The sequence below is a fragment of the Giraffa tippelskirchi genome, chromosome 12, assembly GCF_054371585.1.
Source record: "Giraffa tippelskirchi isolate mGirTip1 chromosome 12, T2T-mGirTip1v1.2.pri, whole genome shotgun sequence".
Taxonomy (NCBI): domain Eukaryota; kingdom Metazoa; phylum Chordata; class Mammalia; order Artiodactyla; family Giraffidae; genus Giraffa; species Giraffa tippelskirchi.
The window spans coordinates 46,190,381-46,201,255 of record NC_137286.1 but is presented as its reverse complement, the minus strand read 5'-3'; the positions used below and the strand labels follow the sequence as shown (position 1 = coordinate 46,201,255).

The 10,875-nt window shown below is 45.7% G+C and overlaps 1 non-coding gene across 1 annotated transcript; it reads left to right on the top strand.

The window, feature by feature from the left end:
• Positions 1 to 10: 10 nt before the first annotated feature.
• On the top strand, positions 11 to 83 carry TRNAR-UCG (transfer RNA arginine (anticodon UCG)). The gene has a single exon. It is a non-coding gene; the product is annotated as a tRNA-Arg (tRNA).
• Positions 84 to 10,875: the final 10,792 nt, after the last annotated feature.

Below are 10,875 nucleotides of genomic sequence, written 5' to 3'. Positions count from 1 at the left end.
GTTAGCGGGCGGCCGCGTGGCCTAATGGATAAGGCGTCTGACTTCGGATCAGAAGATTGCAGGTTCGAGTCCTGCCGCGGTCGCGAGAGAAAGAGTTACTTTTTGGCTTATCCTTTCTTAGGAATTTAAGTGACAGGACGGTATGGAAATAAGGTTGCCGATTATCACCCCCTCGTTCACGTCTGGGAACACCCAGATCCGACGAAGTAACTGCACCCACATCCCACCCGGCAGTGTCCCTGTGAAATTGTTCCTCTACCTGCTACAGCTATATGGAGGTGGGCGGAAGTGGTGGTCCATTTTTAAAAAATATACCATCCGCGCTCATACCCCCACACTGGTGGAGAAGCGGGAGCATCCTTTTCGGGAACCCCGATTTTAAATCAACTGATACGTGGGAATCACAGAGATTCACATTTGAAGGCAAGCCCCTTCCCTCTCTTCATCCTGGTCAATTCTGATGAGTAAAAATACTGCCTCCCCTTGAAGCCAAATCTGTCGCCGGGTGTTAAGCTCTCGTCCAACGCGTCTGACTCACAAGCCGGCCCGAGGAGCCAGCAGGGGTAGCCTTCCATCTTCGCGGTCTCCTGTCTCCATCCACCTCCTGTTGCTCCAGGCGCCTCTGATAAACTGTAAAGTACCGCAAAGAATCAGGCCCACGCAGACGAGGAGAACCTGGAGGCTGGATCCTGAAGGCTCAGCCGGGTGGATGAAGAAAGTGAGGCTGGGAGAGATTTGAGACAGGCCTGAGGACACACAGCTGATTAGGGACAAAATTCAGGACTCGCAGAAAGTCGGTCCCCACTTCCTAGGCCGTAGGTGTGCCCAGGACACCCTGAACTGACTGACTGACTTGAGAAAGCGACTTCGGTATTTTTCAGGGGTGTGGTTTGGGAATACCCAGGGAAAGGAGAAGGTGGCAGCAGAGGATGAGATGGTGAGATAGCATCACCGACTCAATGGACATGAATTTGAGCAAACTCCTGGAGATAGTGGAGGACAGAGGAGCCTGGTGCGCTGCAGTCCACGGGGTCACAAAGAGTCCCATGCGACTTAGCCACTGAACAAGGGGAAAAACACGCTGTCCGCTGATCCTGCAAACTGAACATGCCCAGAGAGGCAGTGAGAAGCCCTAGAACATGGCTTGAAGACTGCACAGTAGCACTGAACCTAGATCCTTCCATACATTTCCCCTTTCTTTAGTTTTAAGTATGAAATTTTGCTTATACATTGTTCTAGATGTACTTAGTATATATACTGTGCTGGGCTAAGTAGCTTCAGTCCTGTCCAACTCTTTGTGACCCCATGGACTGCAGTATGCCAGCCTTCTCTGTCTTTCACCGTCTGCTGGAGCTTGCTCAAACTCATGTCTATTGAGTCGATGATGCCATCCAACCATCTCATCCTGTGTCATCCCTTTCTCCTTCTGCCTTCAATCTTTCCCAGCATCAGGTACTTTTCCAGTGAGTCAGTTCTTCACATCAGGTGGCCAAGGTATTGGAGCTTCAGTTTCAGCATCAGTTCTTCCAATGAATATTCAGGGTTGATTTCCTTTAGGACTGACTGGTTTGATCTCCTTGCTGTCCAAGGGAGTAATACCTGAGAAACCACATACATTTTCCTACAAGTCCCTGGACCTCTCCTCCCACAGAACAAGAGACAAATTCATTAGGAACCCCCTGCCCAGACCGAAACACTTTGTACTTTCTTGCAAAGCATGAATCTCAGGTGTAACAGAAGCTGATTTTTTTTTTTTTTAATCTCCCCTTTCACTGCTGTTAAATACCCAGGAAGACTGACCTTGTGTCTCATTGAATGCTCTGCTCCAGGACCTGGCTGGAACTTAGTAATAACTACTAGCACATATTAGATGTCGAGTTGTGGCATCTAAATTAATTAATCCTTGCATTAGCCCTAGGATGGAGATTCTGTTATTATCCCCTTTTACTGATGAGGACACTGAGGCCCAGAGAGGTAAAGTAGGGAGCCTAAAGCCCTATAGCGGGTAAGTAGCAGTTTTCCCAAGATTCGAACCCAGGGAGACCTGCTCTACTATATTACTCAGTGAACACCCACTAACCCTGAAAACTGAGGACCCCTGCTCCTAGGCTCTGGGCCAGACACAGGCTGAGGCTGGAGATGCAGGCTGGGGCGACTCTGCATCACTGTTGCTGACTAAGGGACTCTCCAGTCACTGCCTTCTCCTCCACAGTCCCTCTAGGGAGCTTCCTTCCTGAAGACCTTTTTGTGTCATCTTTGCCAAGCCCAGCTTCAGCAGTTTCTGCCTCAGAGAGAAACTATCACTGTTCTACCTTTAACAAAAGCTACCACTGCCAAATGAACCAGGCGAAACGCTTTAGAGTAGCATCTCCTTCAATCTGCTCAATGACCCCTTTGGTACTATTGGTATGCGTGTGCTAAGTCGCTTCAGTGGTGTCCCACTCTGTGACCCTATGGACTGTAGCCCACCAGACTCCTCTGTCCGTGGGATTCTCCAGGCAAGAATACTGGAGTGGATTGTCATATCCTCCTCCAGCAGGTCTTCCAGACCCAGAGATCAAACTCGCATCTCTTATGTCTAACTGGCATTAGCAGGCGGGTCCTTTACCACTGCTGCTGCTGCTGCTAAGTCGCTTCAGTCCTGTCCAACTCTGTGCGACCCCACAGACAGCAGCCCAGCAGGCTCCCCCGTCCCTGGGATTCTCCAGGCAAGAATACTGGAGTGGGTTGCCATTTCCTTCTCCAGTGCATGAACGGGAAAAGTGAAAGTGAAGTCGCTCAGTTGTGTCCACCTCTCAGCGACCCCATGGACTGCAGCCTACCAGGCTCCTCCGTCCATGGGAGTTTTCAGGCAAGAGTACTGGAGTGGGGTGCCATTGCCTTCTCCGTTACCACTAGCACATAGGTACTATTATTATTTGATTTTTCTTTTAACTATATTTATGGGGCTTCCTAGGTGGTACTAGTGGTAAAGAACCCGCCTGTCAATGCAGGAGACATAAGAGACTTGGGTTCAATCCCTGGGTTGGGAAAATCCCCTGGAGAAGGGCATGGCAACCCACTCCTGTATTCTTGCCTGGAGAATCCCATGAACAGAGGAGCCTGGTGGGCTACAGTCCATGGAATTGCAAAGAGTTGGATGCAACTTAACATGCACGCACACAATACTAGTTTATTTCAGTGTTAACTATTTTATTAGAGAGATTATATTACTATAATAGTACTATATATTAGTACTATATATTACTATAATAGTTATATTAATATTAATTATATTAAAGTAATAATTTGGGGTTGGTATAATTGAATCTTAGGATAGAAAGGTATGGTTGATGTTCATTGTTTTTTCTTTTTAATACCCAGTCTTTCTGTTTTTTTAAAAAAATTTATTTTTCAATTGCAGGGAAATTGCTTTATAATGTTGTATTGGTTTCTGCCCTACAACAGTGCAAATCAGTTATAATTATGTATATATTTCCTCCCTCTTGAGCCTCCCTCCCTTCTCCCCATCCCACCCCTTTAGGTCATCTCAGAGAACCAGAGGAGAAAAGAAAGTCTCCAGTAATAAGTATGAGGTTGACTCACTTATCCGAAAATCATACAGTCAGTGCAGGGCCTGGATTAGGACCCAAGCACTGTATGATTCCCAACCCACCAGGCATTTCTTCGAGCCCACTAAACACCCTGTTTAGGTGAGAAATCAGGTTTGAAAAGATAGAAAGCCAGCCTTGATTCTGGATTTGCTACAGGCCTGCCCTAGAGTAACTGGCATAAGATCCCAGGTCACACCAATAGTGGCCCTTCTGATATTTGTCAGAAAGCAAATGTGAGTTTATTTTTTAAAAACATTTTACATTTGTATCTGAGTGATATAGGTCTTTTTTTTTTTTTACTTTTTCTTTTATATTGTATATAGTTAATCAACAATGTCGTGATAGTTTCAGGTGTACAGCAAAATGACTCAGTTATACATATACATGTATCTATTCTTTTTTTAATTATTTTCTCATTTAGGTTGTTACATAATATTGAGCAGCCTTCCCTGTGCAATACAGTAGGTCCTTGTTGGTTATTCATTTTAAATATAGCAGTGTGTACTACATGTGAGTGTAGTAATATTTTTCATGAGACTTCCTCCTTTGTGCTTGACCAGTGGGACCCCCCAAAGGAGCTAGACAAGAGGAACAGGATGAAGCAGTGGGTAGGGGAGGTGTCTTAACCAAATATTATTTACTATGCAGTTCATGAGCCTCCTCATCCATAAAACGGGGCAGTTATAGCATCAGCACCATGCAGTTGCTGTAAGAGTCAAATGAGTTCTAAGTGTAAAGCACTGAGAACAGAGCCTGGCCCAGAGTAATCGCTCACAAAATACACTGTGTGATTATTCTTACGTCAGCATCTCCGTAAAAGCTGTACCAGCATTATGAGCACCTCCAGGGCGTCCGTCCCTGAAATAACAAGACCTTCACTACCAGGCTTCAGAAGGCAGAAGGCAACCATCTCTCTTGAGCTGTTTCTACCAAAAACACGTGGTAAAGGGAGTGCTTGTTTGAGGTCAGCTCCTGCGGAGTCCCAGGTCTCTGTCTACCGCATGTGGGATCACCCTGGCATGGGTGTAAAAATCGAGATGAGAGGCATAGGCTAGTTTCAAAATGTGCTTCATATTTCAGAGGGGTAACTGTTTTCAATAATTACTTATTTGGCTGTGTCAGGTCTCAGTTGCCGGGTTTTGTTGCATCATGTCGGATCTTTCGTCGCAGCACATGGATTCTCTAGTTGTGGCACAGGAGCTCAGTGGTTGCGACCAGCAGGCTTGAGCACTCATTAAATATTTGCTGAATAAATGATTGAGCTTTTTTTAAAAAATATCTTCAGCTAAATTTCACTGAAGTAAATTTCACCAGGCCAATACACAAGATTCTTCCATTTGCAATGTGCTCTGCAGCTGTTAATTTCACCTTAGCTACACAACAATTTATGATACTGGAGCTATCTCTGATACAGAGAAGTATTTACAAAGAAAATGATTTATTTCTACCATAAGCTGAAAATTATCACATCATAAATATAATTTCAACATAAATGAGTATATAATAGCTAATTTATGTATTAAAAATACATTGAATTATAATTTAACATATAAAATTTAAAAATAACAAACACCAGTAAGAAATTCAACTAATTTACAAAAACCCACACCTGAAGGCTTCCCCATCTATTTGCCATGAAGTGATGGGACCGGATGCCATGATCTTAGTTTTCTGAATGTTGAGCTTTAAGCCAACTTTTTCACTCTTCACTTTCACTTTCATCAAGAGGCTCTTTAGTTCTTCTTCACTTTCTGCCATAAGGGTGATGTCATCTGCATATCTGAGGTTATTGATATTTCTCCCGGCAATCTTGATTCCAGCTTGTGCTTCCTCTAGCCCAGCGTTTCTCATGATGTACTCTGCATAGAAGTTGAATAAGCAGGGTGACAATACACAGCCTTGACGTTTACCTATTTGGAACCAGTCTGTTGTTCCATGTCCAGTTCTAACTGTTGCTTCCTGACCTACATACAGGTTTCTCAAGAGGCAGGTCAGGTGGTCTGGTATTCCCATCTCGTGAAGAATTTTCCACAGTTTATTGTGATCCACACAGTCAAAGGCTTTGACATAGTCAATAAAGCAGAAATAAATGTTTTTCTGGAACTCTCTTGCTTTTTTGATGATTCAGCGGATATTGGCAATTTGAGCTCTGGCTCCTCTGCCTTTTCTAACACCAGCTTGAACATCTGGAAGTTCACGGTTCACGTATTGCTGAAGCCTGGCTTGGAGAATTTTGAGCATTACTTTACTAGCGTGTGAGATGAGTGCAATTGTGCGGTAGTCTGAGCGTTCATGGCAAATAGATGGGGAAACAGTGGAAACAGTGGCTGACTTTATTTTTCTGGGCTCCAAAATCACTGTAGATGGTGATTGCAGCCATGAAATTAAAAGACGCTTACTCCTTGAAAGGAAAGTTATGACCAACCTAGACAGCGTATTAAAAAGCAGAGACATTACTCTGTCAACAAAGGTCCATCTAGTCAAGGCTATGGTTTTTCCAGTGGTCGTGTATGGATGTGAGAGTTGGACTATAAAGAAAGCTGAGTGCCGAAGAATTGATGCTTTTGAACTGTGGTGTTGGAGAAGACTCTTGAGAGTCCCTTGGACTGCAAGGAGATCCAACCAGTCCATCCTAAAAGAGATCAGTCCTGGGTGTTCATTGGAAGGACTGATGAAGCTGAAACTCCAATACTTTGGCCACCTGATGCGAAGAGCTGACTCATTTGAAAAGACCCTGATGCTGGGAAAGATTGAGGACAGAAGGAGAACGGGACAACAGAGGAGGAGATGGTTGGATGGCATCACTGACACAATGGACATGGGTTTGGCTGGACTCTGGCAGTTGGTGATGGACAGGGAGGCCTGGTGTGCTGTGGTTCATGGGGTCACAAAGAGTCCAACACGGCTGAGCAACTGAACTGAACTGAGGGTTTCCCTGGCGGCTCAGTGGTAAAGAATTCACCTGCCAATGCAGGGGACACAGGTTCAATCCCTGATCGGGGAAGATCCCACGTGCAACTAGGCCCATGTGCCACAACTACTGAGCCTGTGGTCTAGAGCCTGGGAGCCACAACTACTGAGCCCACTCGTTACAACTACTGAAGCCCTTGTGCCCTAGAGCCCATGCTCTGCAACCAGGAAAAGCCACCATGATGAGAAGCCCGTGCACCACAACTAGAGAGCAGCCCTCACAGCAACAAAGATCCAGCACAGACAAAAATAAAATTATTTCCAAAAATCCTTAAAAAAAAAAAAAAACCCACACCTGAAAGTAAGTTCTTCCATCAGAAGAATGAAATGTCATGAACACTCTGCAGAAAGGAGACGGTTAACATATCTTAGTTTAAGATAAAGAGGAGGTTCTGGGTCAACAAGACAATTTCATTTTTACAATGGTAATATTGATCAGCTCCAAGCATCTCAATCCACATGTGCACACCACCAGAAAGGCAACTGAACTGCCTTCTCTGACAGACATTAGCATCCTTACACATACTTCACATACTAAACAAATGCCAACTTCTGGAAGTAACAGTTCTACAAATCACTGGGTAAAAAAAAATCCCCACAAGGATCCATCCTGGGGGCCATGGCATCCTTCCAGACAGAGAAGGGCAGAACCCTCAGTTTCTGAAGGATTGAAGTATCCATGGGCTCCAAGCCCTGGTGAAGGCCCTGTGGCATGTTTTGCCAGCTGCAAAATTGCGAATCTCACATCCTAATCTGTTAGATTCTGGCCTGGCCCAGCTTGGTGAGCAGTGTCCCCTGCAGGATGAGAACAGCACAGAGCCTAAGCCTGCAGTGGCCACTCCATGTGCCCGCCGGAGAAGGTAAATGGGTTTCTTGCTATTTGTTTGTCTCTAAAGATTTTATGCTCAAAATATAAGCTGCAGAATTAAAAGAAATGTGTAGCTCTCTCCTACAGAGATATTTCCTTTGAGGAGTATGTTGGATTGAACTCTTTTACTTTTTTAAGCTAATTTTTTGGAGTATAGTTTCTTTACAAAGTGGTGTTAGTTTCTACGGTACAGCAAAGTGAATCAGTTATATATACATATATATATACACACACACACATATATCCCCTGTTCTTTTGGATTTCCTTCTCATTTAGGTCATCACAGACATCGAGTAGGGTTCTCATTAGTCATCTATGTTCTGCATCCTATCAATACTGTATATATGTCAATCCCAGTCTCCCAGTTCCTCCCACCCCGCGTTCTCTTTTAGTGTCCATACACTTGTTCTCTATGTCTGTGCTTCTGCTTTGCAAATAAGATCATCTGTACCATTTTTCTAGATTCCACATACATGCATTAATATACAATATTTGTTTTTCCCTTTCTGACTTACTTCATTCTGTTTAACAGTCTCTAGGTTTATCACATCTCTGCAAATGACCCAACTTTGTTCCTCTTTGTGGCTTAGTAATATTCCATTGTATATATGAATGACATCTTTATCTATTCCTCCATTGATGGACATTTAGGTTGCTTCCATGTCCTGGCAAAGCTTCCCTGGGGGCTCAGATGGTAAAGAATCTGCCTGCAGTGCAGGAGACAGGGATCAGGAAGATCTCCTGGAGAAGGGCATGGCAACCCACTCCAGTATTCTAGCCTGGAATCCCATGGACAGAGGAGCCTGGCGGAATACAGTTCATGGCGTCGCCAAGAGTTGGACACGACTGAGCAACTAACACTTTCACTTCATGTCCTGGCTATCGTAAATAGTGCTGCAATGAACACTGGGGTGCATCTTTTTTTTTAAATTATGATTTTTCTCTGCATATATGCACAGTAATGGGATTTCTTGGTCATACTGGGCTAAATTCCAAGCACCAGGAATTTTTGTAGAGACAATCGTGCTCTCCTATTAAAAGAGGACACACCCCATCCCATCCCAGTAACAAGGTTTAAGTTATTCATTCAATGGGGGGAAAATGAGAGCAAGACTCTCTGAGAGCAGGTTTTCTCATGTAGGGGAACATCTCTAGTACCCCACTTTGGGAAGGAAATGGTCATCCTGCCTTGGTATTTAATTGTCAGGGTTTCGAGAGAAGATTCTGTCTGTTGTCCTTCAGGGGAAATGACGGACATATTTGGTACCTGTAATGCACCATTCAGTTTGGACTGTCATGACTATTTACTTATTTATCCCCTGCTTTGTCCCAGAAAGACTTTAAGGTGGCAAAGGTTAGTTGTGCTGGAAACGACCCTGATGCTAGGAAAGACTGAGGGCAAGAGGAGAAGCGGGTGACAGATGATGAGATGGTTGGATGGCATCACTGACTCAATGGATATCAGTTTGAGCAAACTCCAGGAGATGGTGAGGGACAGGGAAGCCTGGCATGCTGCAGTTCACGGGGTCACAAAGAGTCGGACACAACATAGTGACTGAACAAGGTTAGTTGTGATCAGGTGATCATTAGTTAGAGCGTCGAACCAGGAAGGAGCTCAGGTTAGGGTCCGGTGGGGTCAGCAGCCACAGGGGAGGGTTTCCTGCCAGAAGGCGCACAAGGGCTTGCCATGCCCAAAGACCCACCCCCAGGAAGCCAGCTGTGCTCCCCCAACCACAACTGACTGGGCTCAGGCAGGTACCTGGGCCAAGGTAGCTATGGGCCAGCCATGTTTGAAAGAGACTAGATGTCAGTGCAGTGAAGCTTAGCCCACAGGGGTGATCCAAACCAGACAGTGACCAAGTGTCTCTATTGCACACTCTTTCAGGAAGCGTGAAGGGGCCCTGGCCATTCTCATCTGTAAACACAAGAGGCCTGAGGTCACCAGAGCTACCGCTGTACCCCTGGGAGCTCTCCCCACGATGCTCGGTGCTCTACACTGGTGCAAAATTGCAGGCCTGGCTGTGACTGTGGCAGGATGGTCGCTTTGCTGGAGGGTCAGTTCTGGAAGTTCATTCCAGAGGCCCAGCTAAGGGTCTACCTTCCAGCCCTTCCTAAGATTTGTAAGCACCTAATTCCCTGCGCTAAGTCCTTTGTGTATTAAAATATCTGGAAAGGGAAAGAATTGAAACATATACATTACCATATGTAAAATAGATAACCAGTGCAAATTTGATGTGTGACACAGGGCACCCAAAGTCGGTGCTCTGTGACAACCTGGAGGGATCAGGTGAGGAGGGAGGTGGGAGGGGGGGCTCAGGATGGAGGGGACACACGTATATCTATGGCCGATTCATATTGATGTATGGCAAAAACCATCGCAATGTTGTCATTATCCTCCGATTAAAACAAATAAATTAAAAAAAATATGACACTGAAGCTGAAGCTCCAATACTTTGGCTACCTGACGCGAAGAGACGACTCATTGGAAAAGACTCTGGTGCTGGGAAAGACTGAGGGCAGGAGGAGAAGAGGGCAACAGAGGATGAGATGGTTGGATGGCATCATTGACTCAATGGACATGAGTTTGAGCAAACTCCGAGAGATAGTGAAAGACAGGGAAGCCTGGTGTGCTCCAGTCCATGGGGCCGCAAAGAGTCGAACACGACTGAGAGACTGAACACAACAACAAAAATATCTGGAAAGCTTTTTGTTTCCTGAAACTGAACACTGACTGATGCCAGGACCCTTCTCTGGGCTCCCATTGCGCTCTCTGGTATGGATCATATGGCCATGGTGTGCTTAAGAAGTTCCCTGCTGCCCTCACCCACCCCAGCCACAAGCTCGCTGAGAGCTGTGTCTGGTTTCCCTTATATCCTTAGCACCCATCACAGAACCTGCGGGAAGAAGGTGCCCAGCCAATATTTGTGGCGTGGACCAATGAATCTCCCCTGTGAGAACAGATTCTTTTTCACCTTCATAGCCACATCATTCAGAGTAGGAACTAGGGAACACTCTGGCTATTCCCTGCAAGAGGAAATTCGGTACAGGACTTCATCAGCAAGAATAAAGATGGTGGACGGGCTGGCAGAATGGGTGTCTCGGGTGACTTGCTTCAAGGTCACACCACTGCAGCGGGGACCTGGAGCCAGATTCTAGAGGGAAGGGGGCCACTGTTGCCACGGCTACCACTGTGGCTGCCGCCACAATGCGAATCCAGCAACTAGAGAGTGACATACCAAATTGGGCTGCGACAACCATCATGTCAGCCAGAGCGTGCTGGTCTGTGCGGAGGCCACAGGGAGGCGGTCCCTGCCTCTCTCTGGCCTCTCAGATCTCTCATATGTGTATCTCACAGGCAGAATATAAATTACAGCCAGAACCCCAGTTGCAAGGGCCTCTGGGAATTGCACGTTGGCTCCCAGCATTGAGAGCAGGAGCTGTTTC